The sequence below is a fragment of the Enhydra lutris genome, unplaced genomic scaffold, assembly GCF_002288905.1.
Source record: "Enhydra lutris kenyoni isolate GAN:26980312 unplaced genomic scaffold, ASM228890v2 scaffoldscaffold30, whole genome shotgun sequence".
In the NCBI taxonomy this organism is placed as follows: Eukaryota; Metazoa; Chordata; class Mammalia; order Carnivora; family Mustelidae; genus Enhydra; species Enhydra lutris.
In genome coordinates this window covers 6,534,375-6,547,180 of record NW_019154114.1, presented here as the reverse complement: position 1 = coordinate 6,547,180, position 12,806 = coordinate 6,534,375, and the positions used below count along the sequence as shown (strand labels likewise).

At 44.0% G+C, this 12,806-nt stretch overlaps 1 protein-coding gene across 1 annotated transcript in view; it reads right to left on the bottom strand.

The window, feature by feature from the left end:
- The window catches only part of LOC111152895 (WW domain containing E3 ubiquitin protein ligase 2), a 144,763-nt gene that overhangs the window by 82,217 nt on the left and 49,740 nt on the right, over window positions 1-12,806 (bottom strand). The window lies entirely within an intron of this gene.

Here is a 12,806-nt window from a genome sequence, read left to right as displayed (position 1 = left end):
CCCACAATAGTCACATGGCCCTGGGTTAGTCCCTGAGGAGAAAGCAGTCGACAAGTGGCTCTATAAGGAGTAAGAAGGCACCTTGCTGTCACCTGGCCCCTAGAACACCAGGCAGTGAAGTCCTGTGGGCGAGCAAGAAGAGTTGGGAAACTACAGCAGAAAAAACAGAACAAACTGACACGAGGCAAAAGCCCCAAGCCCTCCATGGTCTGGAAACTGCTGCACCCCACCCCCCAAACCTCACCACCAAGCTTGGCCACACGGAACAGCTTCCACCCAGTTACTGCTCAGGAGCTAAAACCTCCAGTTCAGGGTCATTCGGTAATGACCGAGAGAACAGCATTTATGAGGATTTCCAAAGGGCACGTGGTTGTTCCATGCCTTCCCACACCTTACAGAGCCAGGCTAGGAGAGCACCACATATTCCAACCTCCCTCCCCACCCACCACCCATGAAACCACCTGCTCTACTCTATCTCTTAATTGCTACTCTATTATTATAAGCTATCTCACTGGTTTTCCATCACGAGGCAGCATATGCATAAAAAAGTCTCTCTTTTAAGTACATTCTAGAAACAAACTCCCCCAACCAAAAAAGCCAGCCCCAAATCTAAGATACAGACACAATCTTTAAGAACTAAGGAAAAGTCTGGATCAATTCAAGGATCTACTATAAGAATGTGGAAACCAGTTACCTTTGCCTGTTAAGTTCTCCTAAGTATCTCTACCTTCCCTCACTCTCTCTTGCCCGTAATGGATCTCTCCAAGTCCTTTTGAGCCTGTTGCTACTTTCAGTCAGTTTGACTCAGGGGCTTGGTGAGCTCCAAATATTTCTATAAAGTAATACCTGTAATCTGAAAACGAGTTCCTTCAAAAGTCTAGCTGTTGGGAAAGAACTGAGGCCTTTCGATCATCAGCATCCCTTTGCCAGCCTTGCAAATGAGCCACCCAGAAAGGAGGGCCTCAGGCCCAGTCGAGCCTTCAGACAACTGTGGTCCAGCCACCGTATAGACTACAACCTCATGAGAGATCCCAGGCCAGATCTCCCAGCTAAGCCACTCACAAATCCTGACCCACTGAAACCCGCAGATAATAAATACTTATTATTATTGCTTAAAAGAGAAGTCAAGGGGTATCTCCCTACTGTATTATGCGAGGATCCAGGCCCTAAGTCCCTAGCAGGTAGTACAGCACAGAGGTTCAGGATGGGCACCAGCCAGGCAGACTGGGTTCAAATCTCAGTTCCACTACTTAGTAGCTAGAGCATTATGCAAATTATTTAACACGAGCCTCAGTCTCCCCACCTGGAAAACAGGAATAGTAAGAGCACATTTATTAGGGCCCCACAGGCTCCTACTAGCCTGTCATTTTTATTATCTCCCTGTTGACTTTCCTGTCTTCAGGCTGAAGAGTCCCAATTTCTCTTGGTCTAACTTGTTCACTGCGAAGGTGTACTTCTCTGGACCTTTTGGAGCCTTTTCCAGGTTGTAGCAACAAACTTCAAAGTCTTCCAAGGTAAGCTACCTAGCCGTCCCAAGGACCAATCGCCTTCTTGTCTTGTTTCTAGGACACTTCGAAAGATGCCCCGCCTTCTGAACTCGGAAATGTGCTGGGATGAGCATTTCAAAAGGGTTCCTTGATTCTTTTTCCTTGATTTCAGTATCTCAAAGACCATTATTTTACAAATGGAGTGTGGGCATGGATTTCCCTCCTTTCTGGAGGGATGATATTGGTCAAAGGGAAGCTAGGGGAGCCCCAGGCTTCTTGTTGCTTATGTCAATCTCCCGAAAGTCATACTGCCGTGATCCTCTGACAGCAGCCACAGGCATAACTTGAATTTTTCTCTACACGGTCTCGTCTTAAGGTTCCAACTTAGCTCTTCTCTCTACCCATTAGTCACGTCCAGTAGTCATTATATACTTGTAGGCTCAGAAGTGACCTTGCAAAGCCTTGAGATACATTTTACCTTCCAAAAAACCTAGGGAGGAGGGACATCTTTCCTCTTTAAACAAAACTTTTCAGGCCATAATTCCTCCTTTGTTCTATTTACTAAAAAAAAGAGAGTCAGAGAGACCTCTGACCATCGCCATCCTCACCAAGTGATCAAATGAAGCACCCCAAAGAGCGAGACAACCTGACACACATACACACACACACTTCATCACTTTTAAAGTCTTCTTGCTAAGAGCACTGAGCCTGAATTCAATTAAGCCACTCAATCTCCTTCCCGACATACATGAAATAAGGGGACAGAGAAATAAATTCAACAATGCCACGAGGAAGCAATCAGACAAATCCAGAATATGGGACATCTATACAATAACTGTCCTGGGCTCTTCAAAAACACAATGTCATTAAATACATTTCTTTTCTGAAGAAAGTGGGACAAGGAGGAGACTCTTCTAGATCCAAACAAAAATAACCACCAAACACCATGCAGTGTTTTATTAAACATTAGTTTGAAAAAAATATTCTTGGGGTGGGGCGCCTGAGTGACATAGTCAGTTGAGTGTCTGACTCTTGGTTTTAGCTTAGGTTGTGATCTCAGGGTCATGAGATCGAGCCCAGTCTCCTGCTCCATGCTCAGCACAGAGTCTGCTTAAGACTCTTTCCCTCTCTCCACCCTTTCCCCCGCAACTCTCTCTCTCAAATAAATAAATAAAATCTAAAAACAATATATTCTTGGGGTAAGTGGAGAAATTTACATCCAGACTGACTGGATATTAAATGTTGTCTGAAATGACTGTTAATTTTCTTAGGTTCAATAAGAACATATGGTTTTACATATGAATGTTCCTAGTCTTGAGAGATTCAAGAAAATTATGATGGTATCTACAATTACCAAATCGTTCTTATAGGAGAATAATCTGCAGTTCTGGGGAAGGAAGTGTCACGATAGCTGCAATTTACCTTCCAACTGGTTTGGGGTGGGGGGAATGCACGTGCCCACAGGACTCACACATACAGATAAAACAAATGCAACAAAATGGTAACAAGTGTGGGGTCAAGGTGGAGGGCATCTGGGTGTTCATTGTATTCTTCTTTCCATTCTCTTGTCTGTTCGAAAATTTCATAACACAAAGTTGGAAAAGTGTTTTTTTTAATTGGCAAGGCTATTAAAAAATTAAACCTCTGAGAACAGAACACCCCATTATTCTCTTTGAAAAAAATACCTGAGCCAGGGGAGCCCTACAATGGATAATGGGACTACAGAAACCATTAGCTAATTGAGTGACAGACTTCAGCGTACAGGGGAGACTGAAAGGAGTAAGTGTGGCTGGAAAACACACACTGGAAGCTGAGTTATAAATAGCAGCCTTAGCCACTTCGCTTCTGGGGCCCTCGGGTTTCACTACAGCCACGTGGACGACTCTACAAAGGGCCTTTCTCTTGCAGCAGGTCTTCCTACTGCCTTTTGAGGCACTGCTCAAACACCAAGAAGTCGCTGAAAAAAGGGGCACGGTAAGTCGACTGCCATAAACCAGAATGAGACTGTGCCCAGGAAGCGCACCAGTCACTCTCGGCCTCATCATCCCCACCCCACCAGTGGTCATGCCGTCCACGTGTGTGTAGAGAGCACCTACTAGTTGAGTCACTGAGACTTTTTTTAAGATTTTATTTATTTATTTGACAGAGAGAGAGTACAAGTATGCAGAGCAGCAGGCAGAGGGAGAGGGAGAAGCAGACTCCCTGCTGAGCAGGGAGCCTGATGCAGGACTCGATCCCAGGACCCTGGGATCATGACCTGAGCCGAAGGCAGCCACTTAACCGACTGAGCCACCCAGGTACCCCAGGTCACTGAGATTTAACAGCAACTAAACTGACAAAAAATTGTGTGCCTGGGTGTTTCTATTTTAGTTGGGGAAAACAGACAATTAGAATTTTTTTGAGACAACTGCATCGTCTGTCAGAAGGTGGCAAGGGCACAAGAAACCAACGCACAAAGGAAAGAAGACGGTGAGTGCTAGAGATGGCAGGAGGATTTGCCGTTGTAAGAAAGGCTCGCTGGGGAGGTGACAACTGAGCAGAGACTGAAAGGAGGAGGAGCCAGGGGAAGCCGGGTAAGTGTCTGGAGGAAGAATATTCAAGAATATTCGTCAGAGAGAAAAGGAAGCACAGAGGCCCCACACAGGAGCAGGCCTAGTGTGTCTGAGGAATGGCAGGGAGGCTGGCGTGGCTGGAGTGGATGAGGGATGACATGAGCAGATGAGGGCAAGAGATAGGTCCCCAGAGCCCACAAGAAAAGCCTTCGAAGCTCCTGCAAGGTCTCTGCATTTCCTCTGCGTGAGACTGGGAGCCACTGGGGGGCTGTGAGCAAGGAAGGGTCATGAGTGGTGCTGTAGTGGAATCCCTCCGGCTGCGGGAGGAGCAAGGGCTGAGGCAGACAAGACCTGGGAGGAAGTCAGTGCGATATTCCAGGTGGAGCAGCTGGTGGCTTGGGCCAGGACAATGGCAAGGTCTTCCAGGAACACAGTGCTTAAGGAAGACTCTACCTTGGCTTCCTCCGTCACGTGTGTTAGAAAAGACCCATGATTCCCCAAGCACATGGGCCCACTAGTCTCTCGGAGTCTTGGGGCAAAGGACAGGCAGGTGCTGGAGAAAGGGCCAACTTAGAGCATGGCTCGAGGAAGTCTGATTCATTTATAAGCAGATGGAACATATATAATGAAAATATCCCGCTGGCAAGAGGCTTCCGTTCTCTGAGAAAGCCAAAGGCCTGAGCTCATGCTAACTTCAGCAGTCAACAAACGTACTTTGGTTACAGGATTGTGCCCTTCTGTTCTACATACTGTCTGGTTAGCCAGGCCTTATAATGCTACGTCATGAAGGTCAAGACAGCAGTAGAGCTGACTATCAGAACCTAGGGAAAGAATCTGGAAAATGTCAAGGACCATGCCAGGAGAACCCTTCAAACACTTGCATACCAAGAGAGACCAGCAAACATCCAGGTGCTTCCAAATAGAGGCACACGCCACCTCGTCAAAAAGGAAAACAGAACCCGATCAGATCAAGTCTCTTGATCTACCTTTGAGTTTACAGGAGACACGGAGGGACAGAGGAACAACAGCAAGATCCAAAAGGTGGGAAAGTACAGGACAAGCTATCCAGTTTTTGCAACACTGAACTGGTGTGGACAAAAAGAAGGAGAACATATCAGTTAAAAGAGACTGAAGAGACATATCAGCGCCGTTCGGATCCTGATTCAAACAAAGCGAACAAACGGATATTAGAAACTTCAAGACAACTAGGGGATGTAAAACTGGGCTAGTTGATAATACTTAAATAACTACCATTATGCTTTTTAGGTATGAAATTGGTTTTATGGTTATGGGAGCCCTTCTCTTTTAGAGCTCCCTACTAAAATATCTGTGGATGAAATACACCTGGGCTTTAAGGAAAAATGACCGAGGAGACACCTGGGTGGCTCAGTCCATTAAGAACAGACTCTTGAGGGTGCCTGGGTGGCTCAGTGGGTTAAGCCTCTGCCTTCAGCCCAGGTCATGATCTCAGGGTCCTGGGATCAAGCCCCGCATTGGGCTCTCTGCTCAGCAGGGAGCCTGCTTCTCCCCCATCTCTCTCTGCCTACTTGTGATTTCTCCCTGTCAAATAAATAAATAAAATCTTTAAAAAAAAAGAACAGACTCTTGATTTCTGCTCACCTCATGATCTCAGAGTGATGAGATTGAGCTCCACCAAGGGCTCTGGTCTGGAGAGTGGGGGGAGCCGGGTCTGCTTGAGATTCTCTCTCCTACCTCTGCCCCGCCCCAGCTTGCAGGCACATGCTCTCTCACTCTCCAAAAATAAATGGGGAAAAAAAAAAAAAACCTAACCCAGCGGAGGGTGGAGTAAGAAGAAAGATGAAACAGGAATGGCCACTGTCGATGGCTATGGAGCTGCGTGACAGACACTCATGGACTCTTCTTTCCACTTTCATGAATGCATGACATTTTCTATAATAGCTTTTTTTTCCCCCCAAGCCAGCATACCTAAGGCACAAACAGTGACTGGAATCAACTAAAAATAAGAATTCGAGATTACATATACAGTCTGAAATACAAAAAGGTAGGGGATCTACAATCAAGCTGCTTCGGGAGGAACTCCTACTCTCATTTTTCCTTACTTCAAAGCCTCAGATTTACAAGTGGCTTCACGTTAATCATTTCCGATTGGGAAGAGTGGTTACGTGCAATAAAGATGAGTAATATTTTTCTAAGAGTTACTTTTTCCTTTTCTTGATTTGGACTTTTTAACGTGTTTTTTGCATATGGTATTAATAAGTATAGATAAATAGAGCATGGAAGTTGCCTTCCTTATTCCAACAAAAGAGAAAATGAGGTAAACCAGAACTGCCAAACTGTGCCACTGGTAATGGGATTTAGTTACAAAATCCAGAACTCCTGCCTAGACAGCTTCACTGTGGTGTGTGAGAAAGAATGTTCAACTTTAGAATCTTCTATCATCACTGCCCTTCCCGCTCACACAGCACGACAATGTATATGCATGTACACACCTATCTTTTAAAAGGAAAGATCTTGGGGTGCCTGGGTAGCTCAGCCCATTAAACATCCAACTCCTGATTTCAGCTCAGGTCTTGATCTCAGCGTTGTGAGATCAAGCACCATGTTGGGCTCCATGCTGGGTGTGGAGCCTACTTTAAAAAAAAAAAGAAAGATCTTATTTTTTTCTTTTTCTTCCTCACTCAGAATACAAATGTAAAGATTTACCAGGAAATGTGAGAAAAATAAAACAGGACACAGACGTAGGGTACTTTTAAGGGAGGCTAAGTACTGTCAGGTCAAGTGTCTCGGAAGCCCAATGAAAATGTGATTGATCTGGCCTTAACGGAGCTGCTCAGTGGAACAAACAAACCTTCTTCCTGCCTCCCTCTGCCCTCAGTCCCATAGGCCCATCAAAAGAAAGTGAAAATAAGCAGGGCATTCATTAACAGGTCAGTGTTCATTCTACACAGAGCTGTGAAACACTGGTGCACAGAGGAACAGAACCAGAGGAAATTCCAGAAGGGCAGAGAGTAAATAGTCTCTTTTCCAGTCCCCGGCTCCCTGTAACTCAGACACACACAGGCTGGAGTGTGCCCCAGGTTTAAAGAGAACACTCTTTCACATTCCCTTTGCAGTAAAGAAAGCCAGAGGCTTCCAGGATTTACTGTTACGATGTCTCTTTGGCTTCCAAACTTACCCAGAGCCTAACAAGAGAAAGTCTTTTCTAGCAAGCCACCATCAGATTATAAACATTGGAATTCTTGTTGGGGTACCAGTGTTGACTTGGCTTCACCCCATCTCCCCTCAGCCCCCATCACTGACAATTTGGCAGGCTCTTCCTAGAACACAAGGTGCAAATAAGAGTCTACTGTGGTCTTGAAGCCTCTTCTGTATTGCGCTACTGAGAGTCCCTCAATGGTCCCTAAATCAAAGTTTTGGTCTATGGGGTTGCATTAACTCCACTAAAAATGAAAATAGCTTCATTTTACAAAGCCAGGTTGTGAACTTTCATATTCTCTCTCTCGTTCTTATTCATTCATTCAAGAAGCATTTTTTGGGCCTCCACTATCCGTCTGACACTGGGTGAGAGGCTGGGTTATAATGAAGAATGAAAATAGACTAAGTCTCTGCATTGAAGAAAATCACAAGTCACTTGAGAGAAAAGGAACTAAATAATCTCACAAAGCATGTAAAACTGCAACTGTATTAACAGACTTCATGGAAGACATCTATGGTCTCATGAGCCCTGGATGGCTGGTCTCATCAATGCATCAGGGAAAATTTCCTAAGGAACTGACAACTCAACTGTGCTCTAAAGTTTCAGGCATAGAGCACGTTGAAGGGTAGGATAGAATACAGAGGAAGACCAAGTGAGGCAGAGGAAATACCATGTGCAAAGGCCTTGTGGCACAAACGCACTCAAGAAACTGAACACAGGGGCACCTGGGTGGCTCAGTTGGTTAAGCAACTGCCTTCAGCTCAGGTCATGATCCTGGAGTCCTGGGATCGAGTCCCACATCGGACTCCCTGCTCAGCGGGGAGTCTGCTTCTCCCGCTGATCTCTCTCTCCTCTCATGCTCTCTCTCTCTCTCTCAAATAAATAAATAAAATCATTAAATAAAAAAAAAAAAGAAAGAAACTGAACACAGATGAGTGGGGATGGAATGGAATGTGATCCAAATGGGGTAGATGACCCAGGTGGTGGCCATACATGGCAGTGCCTTGTGGGCCCGCCATGTTGATAAGTTTCTCTCTATCCTAAGAGCAGGAGAATAGTACTTAAGGGTTTTTAATCAAGCTGTAACAAGATCAGCTTTGTAATTTCAAAAATCGTTCTGTCTGCAGTGTAGAAAAGACTGAAGGGAAGTAAGGACAGATACAGGCAGAGCAGACAGGAGGGTAAAAGAAAAGACCAGGCCAAGAGAGGTGGAGATGAAAGAGGTGGGCAAACTTGTAAAGGTAAAACCCAAGAGAACCTTAAAATAGATTAGCAAAGTAAACAGACAAGAGCAGTAGAGGTATTGAAGATGACTCCTGAGTTTCTAACTTATTTTAAATAAATAAATGGTGGATCTACAAACTGAAATATGGAACAGTGGAAAAGAGTCACGCCTGGGAAAGAGTCAGTGAGTTCAGATTTGGACGTGTTTCTGACATATGCACAAGAAGACAGCAAGAAAACAGTCAGGTATGTGGGCATGGAGCTCATGGGAGAGATCTAGGCTGGAGATTCAAATCTATGGGTCACCTGCACATGGTGGTTATGCATAAAGAGGAGGTACAGACGAGAATGTGATCACAGAAGAAGATGGAATGATAGGAAACTCAGCTAACAAATAGATGACGATGACCTTGCAAAACAGAGAATAGTTAGAGAGGCAACGGGAAAATCAGAAAGGACTCCCGAGAAGGCAGGAAACACGCTCCAAAGCATGGATGGAGACTCCACCCTTAGAAAGAGGAAGAGGGACACCTTCTCTCCTACCAGAGGAAAGAGGGAGGAGGAATTAGGCACGGCATCCTCATTTTAGTACATGACAGATTTTGTTAATCATCATCATCCTTATTTCTCTGAACTCAAGTCAAAAGCCAAAGCCCATGCAGAAACAGACATTTTTTCTTCACTTACAAGAAAAAAAAAAAAAAAAAGAACACAGGCATACACTTTTCAGAACTGGCCCCTCGTCACAGTCATCCATCGAGAAAGGTACATTAGAGACAAAGTCTCTCTTGAACCGACTGAAGGTCCTTTTAACACAGGATACAAAAGGCCTCATCTTGGTAAATCTCAATGTCAAGCTGTAGCATATTTTTTAATTTTTCAAGGGGGAATAAGTTTTTCAGGGGGAATAAATACAGATCTGGGAAAGTAAGGTCTTCAGAATAAACTATCAGCCCATCTGAGTTACTGCTGCCTCATCATTAGAGCTCCTTGTCCCTGATGGGAAGGAAAGTCCTTGTCACCTACCTATAAAAGTAATTCCTAGATTCCTATACCACAGCCCCTTAACAGCTCATCCATTCTCTGTGCCCTCAGGGAAACTCAGCAACACACCACGTCTCCCGGGTGGCATAGGATCAAAGCCATGTTTATAAACATGGCAGGGGAAGGCTTTCAATGAACAAACCTCTCCTTTTCAAAGGTCTTTAAATATAAAACGTAGGAGCCCAGCTAGAAGAGAACTTTCACCATTAAGATTCCGCTTTTAAAAAGTCAGCAGTTATAAACCTCCAGTTATAAAGACTGAGGATGTAATGTACAACATGGTGATTACAGTTAACACTGATCTATTCAAGAAAGTAACTAAAAATTCTCATCGCAAGGAGAAAAACACATTTTCTTTTTTCTTTCTGAATCTGTTTGAGGTGATAAACATTAGCTAAACTTGTGGTAATCATTCCGCACACACCCACGCAAAAATCTCCTTTGTGAGCAACTGCTTTTTAAAAATTAGAATGTCAGATAAGTGAAATGCTATGCCACAATGAAGGTATGGATTAATGATTACAAAGAGTATATAAGAATATAAAACATTATTCACACTACATTGAGTTAAAAAAAAAAAGAACATGAAGTTATAGAATGTACCCTATTACTAAAATCCTATAAAAATAAATATATAAAGGGACAAAGAAATAAATGAACCAGAGAAAAACAGTAAGTTGTGTTTTTGTAAGAGTAAGATTATGAAACAAGGTTTTATTTTTTTAATTTCCATTATCTGCATAGTGGACAAATGTTTTTTCTATCAGTTAGACAGAAATCTATCAGATAGAAATGCCTATCGGTTAGACATGTACATGGAAGTGTTTACACATGAAATGACAGGATGTCTACGATTTGCTTTCAAACATTCCCCCAAAAAAGTTGGGTCTGGAGGCGAAAGACAACCTGACACGTGCTGATCCTTCTTAAAAGTGGGTAACAAGTATGGAATGGTTCATTACACTGTTCTACATTAATTTATGTTTGATACTTTCCATAATAAGAAGTTTTTTTTAAATGTCCCATTTATGCTATAAAATATTACCTTCACAATAAATAATATGAACTTAAAAAATAAAAAATAACAACAGCAGGCTTATTATGAAAAACTGAAATGGGGCACCCGGGTGGCACCAGTCAGTTGAGCATCTGACTCTTGGTTTTGGCTCGGGTCATGATCTCAGGGTTGAGAGATCGGGCTCTGCATTGGGCCCTACGCTCAGTGCAGAGTCTGCTTGAGATTCTCTCTCCCTCTGCCTCTATCCCTCCCACTCATGCTCTCTCTCTCTCTCTAAAATAAATAAATCTTTAAAAAAATTAAAATAATATGCAAATGCAAAGATGACACCTGCACCATAAAAACACACATTCCAAATCCCTTCCCCAGTATATTACCTGTTCGAAGTCATCGTACTTGCCAGCAGTAACACAAATACACATAGATAAACTACACATCCAAAACTGACTTTATCCGAGAAGTCATAACCTTCGATTTTTCACTTAATGTGTTCCATGAATCGTCAAAAATATATACAGAAGCAATCTATCCATTTAGGGGGCTTTTTGGATCGAGGAAGGGGCATGTTCAAGGTGAATTCAGCCTGGACTGTAATGCCCCCCTCTATGAAATAAATGTATGTAATGTGTGTATAAGTGAACACTAATTAAGAGAAGGGAGGAGAAGCGAGAGGGAGGGAAGGAAGGCGCAGAGATCATAATCTCAGAAATGGGCGCCGTGCTGTCCTGTGCATCATAAACAGCATCCCCCAAGCCAGGGGTGAAGATCTCCACCCTGTACCTAACAGTGGCCCTAAACGCCACCATCTAATTACGGCATACATGCTCTGGTGCACTATCGCTCTCCCTCCTGACTCACCACTCTCTGCCAAGAGTTAAGTCTCCTCCTCTAAGAAAAATACTCTGAGCATCCTGGAAGACTGGAGGAAAAGGGAAAGTAATACACTCGAGTGAGATAAATAAGGCCTCATCCTAACACTCTCCCAGCAGCCACAACACCTGCCCTGGGAGAACCTGGGAGACTGGAATGGCCAATCGGGTGGAAGCTGCTCCCGAGTAACTGGCGTAGAGACCTGAACATTAGATGAAATGTTGCAGGGGCTTCTTTTTGTTTTGTTTTGTTGGCAAGGGGAAGGAAACAGCTCACATCCAGGCAACAGTCTCATTTTCCTATCACTGATTCTGCGCTCTCCACAAGGCCACCATTTCAGGCCTATAACAGCTGTCAGTTTAGAATCGAAATGCTTCACAGCTGATTAGAAACACTACAGGTTCTCTAGGGCGTGGCACTATGCCTCTGTGGGGCAGCCTTAAGAGGCATGAGAGGAGTTTCTAGAACTGTACTAACAGTCCTATACTAACAACCTAATTTAGGAGGAAAGTCTCCCAAGTCTTCCTTAAGTAACAACCTCCAGGCCTGCACTGTCCAATGTGGAAGCCCCAAGCCACACATAGCCAGAGCACTAGAAATGAGACCCATCCATACTAAGACGTGCTGGGAGGGTATAACAACATACCAGATTTCAAATGCACGACATGCACACAAAAGAGGATGCAAAAATCCCTCAGTAATAGCTTTCTTTATACTGGTTATATATTAAATTGATAACACTTGGGGTATACTAGACGAAATAAAATAGAGTATTAAAATTAATTTCACCCGCTTATTTTTGTTTTTACTTTTTTTAATGTGGCTACTAGAAAATTTTAAATTATATACATGGTTCACATTATATTTCTACTGGCCAATACTGTTCCAGTGCCTCCTCCCTGACAATTTTTGGTCATAATCTTCAGCAGCTCTCACCCACAAGGCCCGGATGGCACCAAGGGCCATCTCTGTATGACTTGACAGCACCAAGCCCATTCCTGCCTCAAAGCTTCCCAAGTGTTCCCTCAGCCTGGAATGCTTTTCTCCTGTTGGCCTAGGAATCCCTTCACTTCCTCTGGAGTCCTTCCCCAGGGAAGCCTTCCTTGACACCCCCCACCTCAGGACTGCTGAAGTCCTCAGTGAAACAGTCCCAGAGCATCTTGTACTTCCCTCCATCATGTCTGTCACCCCTGGACTAGCGTCTTTTACTGACCTACTTAATGTCTGCCCGGTTTCCTCTCTAGATCCTAAATTCCAGGACAGCGCCTTGCTCATTCCACCTCTCTAGCATCTCGCCCAGAGATGAAGGTAAAAATTTACCATGTGAATGCTGGTAAGTAAACTCCATATCCACTTCCTGCTCCAGGCAGGTCCCACAATCCTGAGAACATGTGCAAGAGTGCAGATTTCCTCTCATACAAAACCCTCCTCCA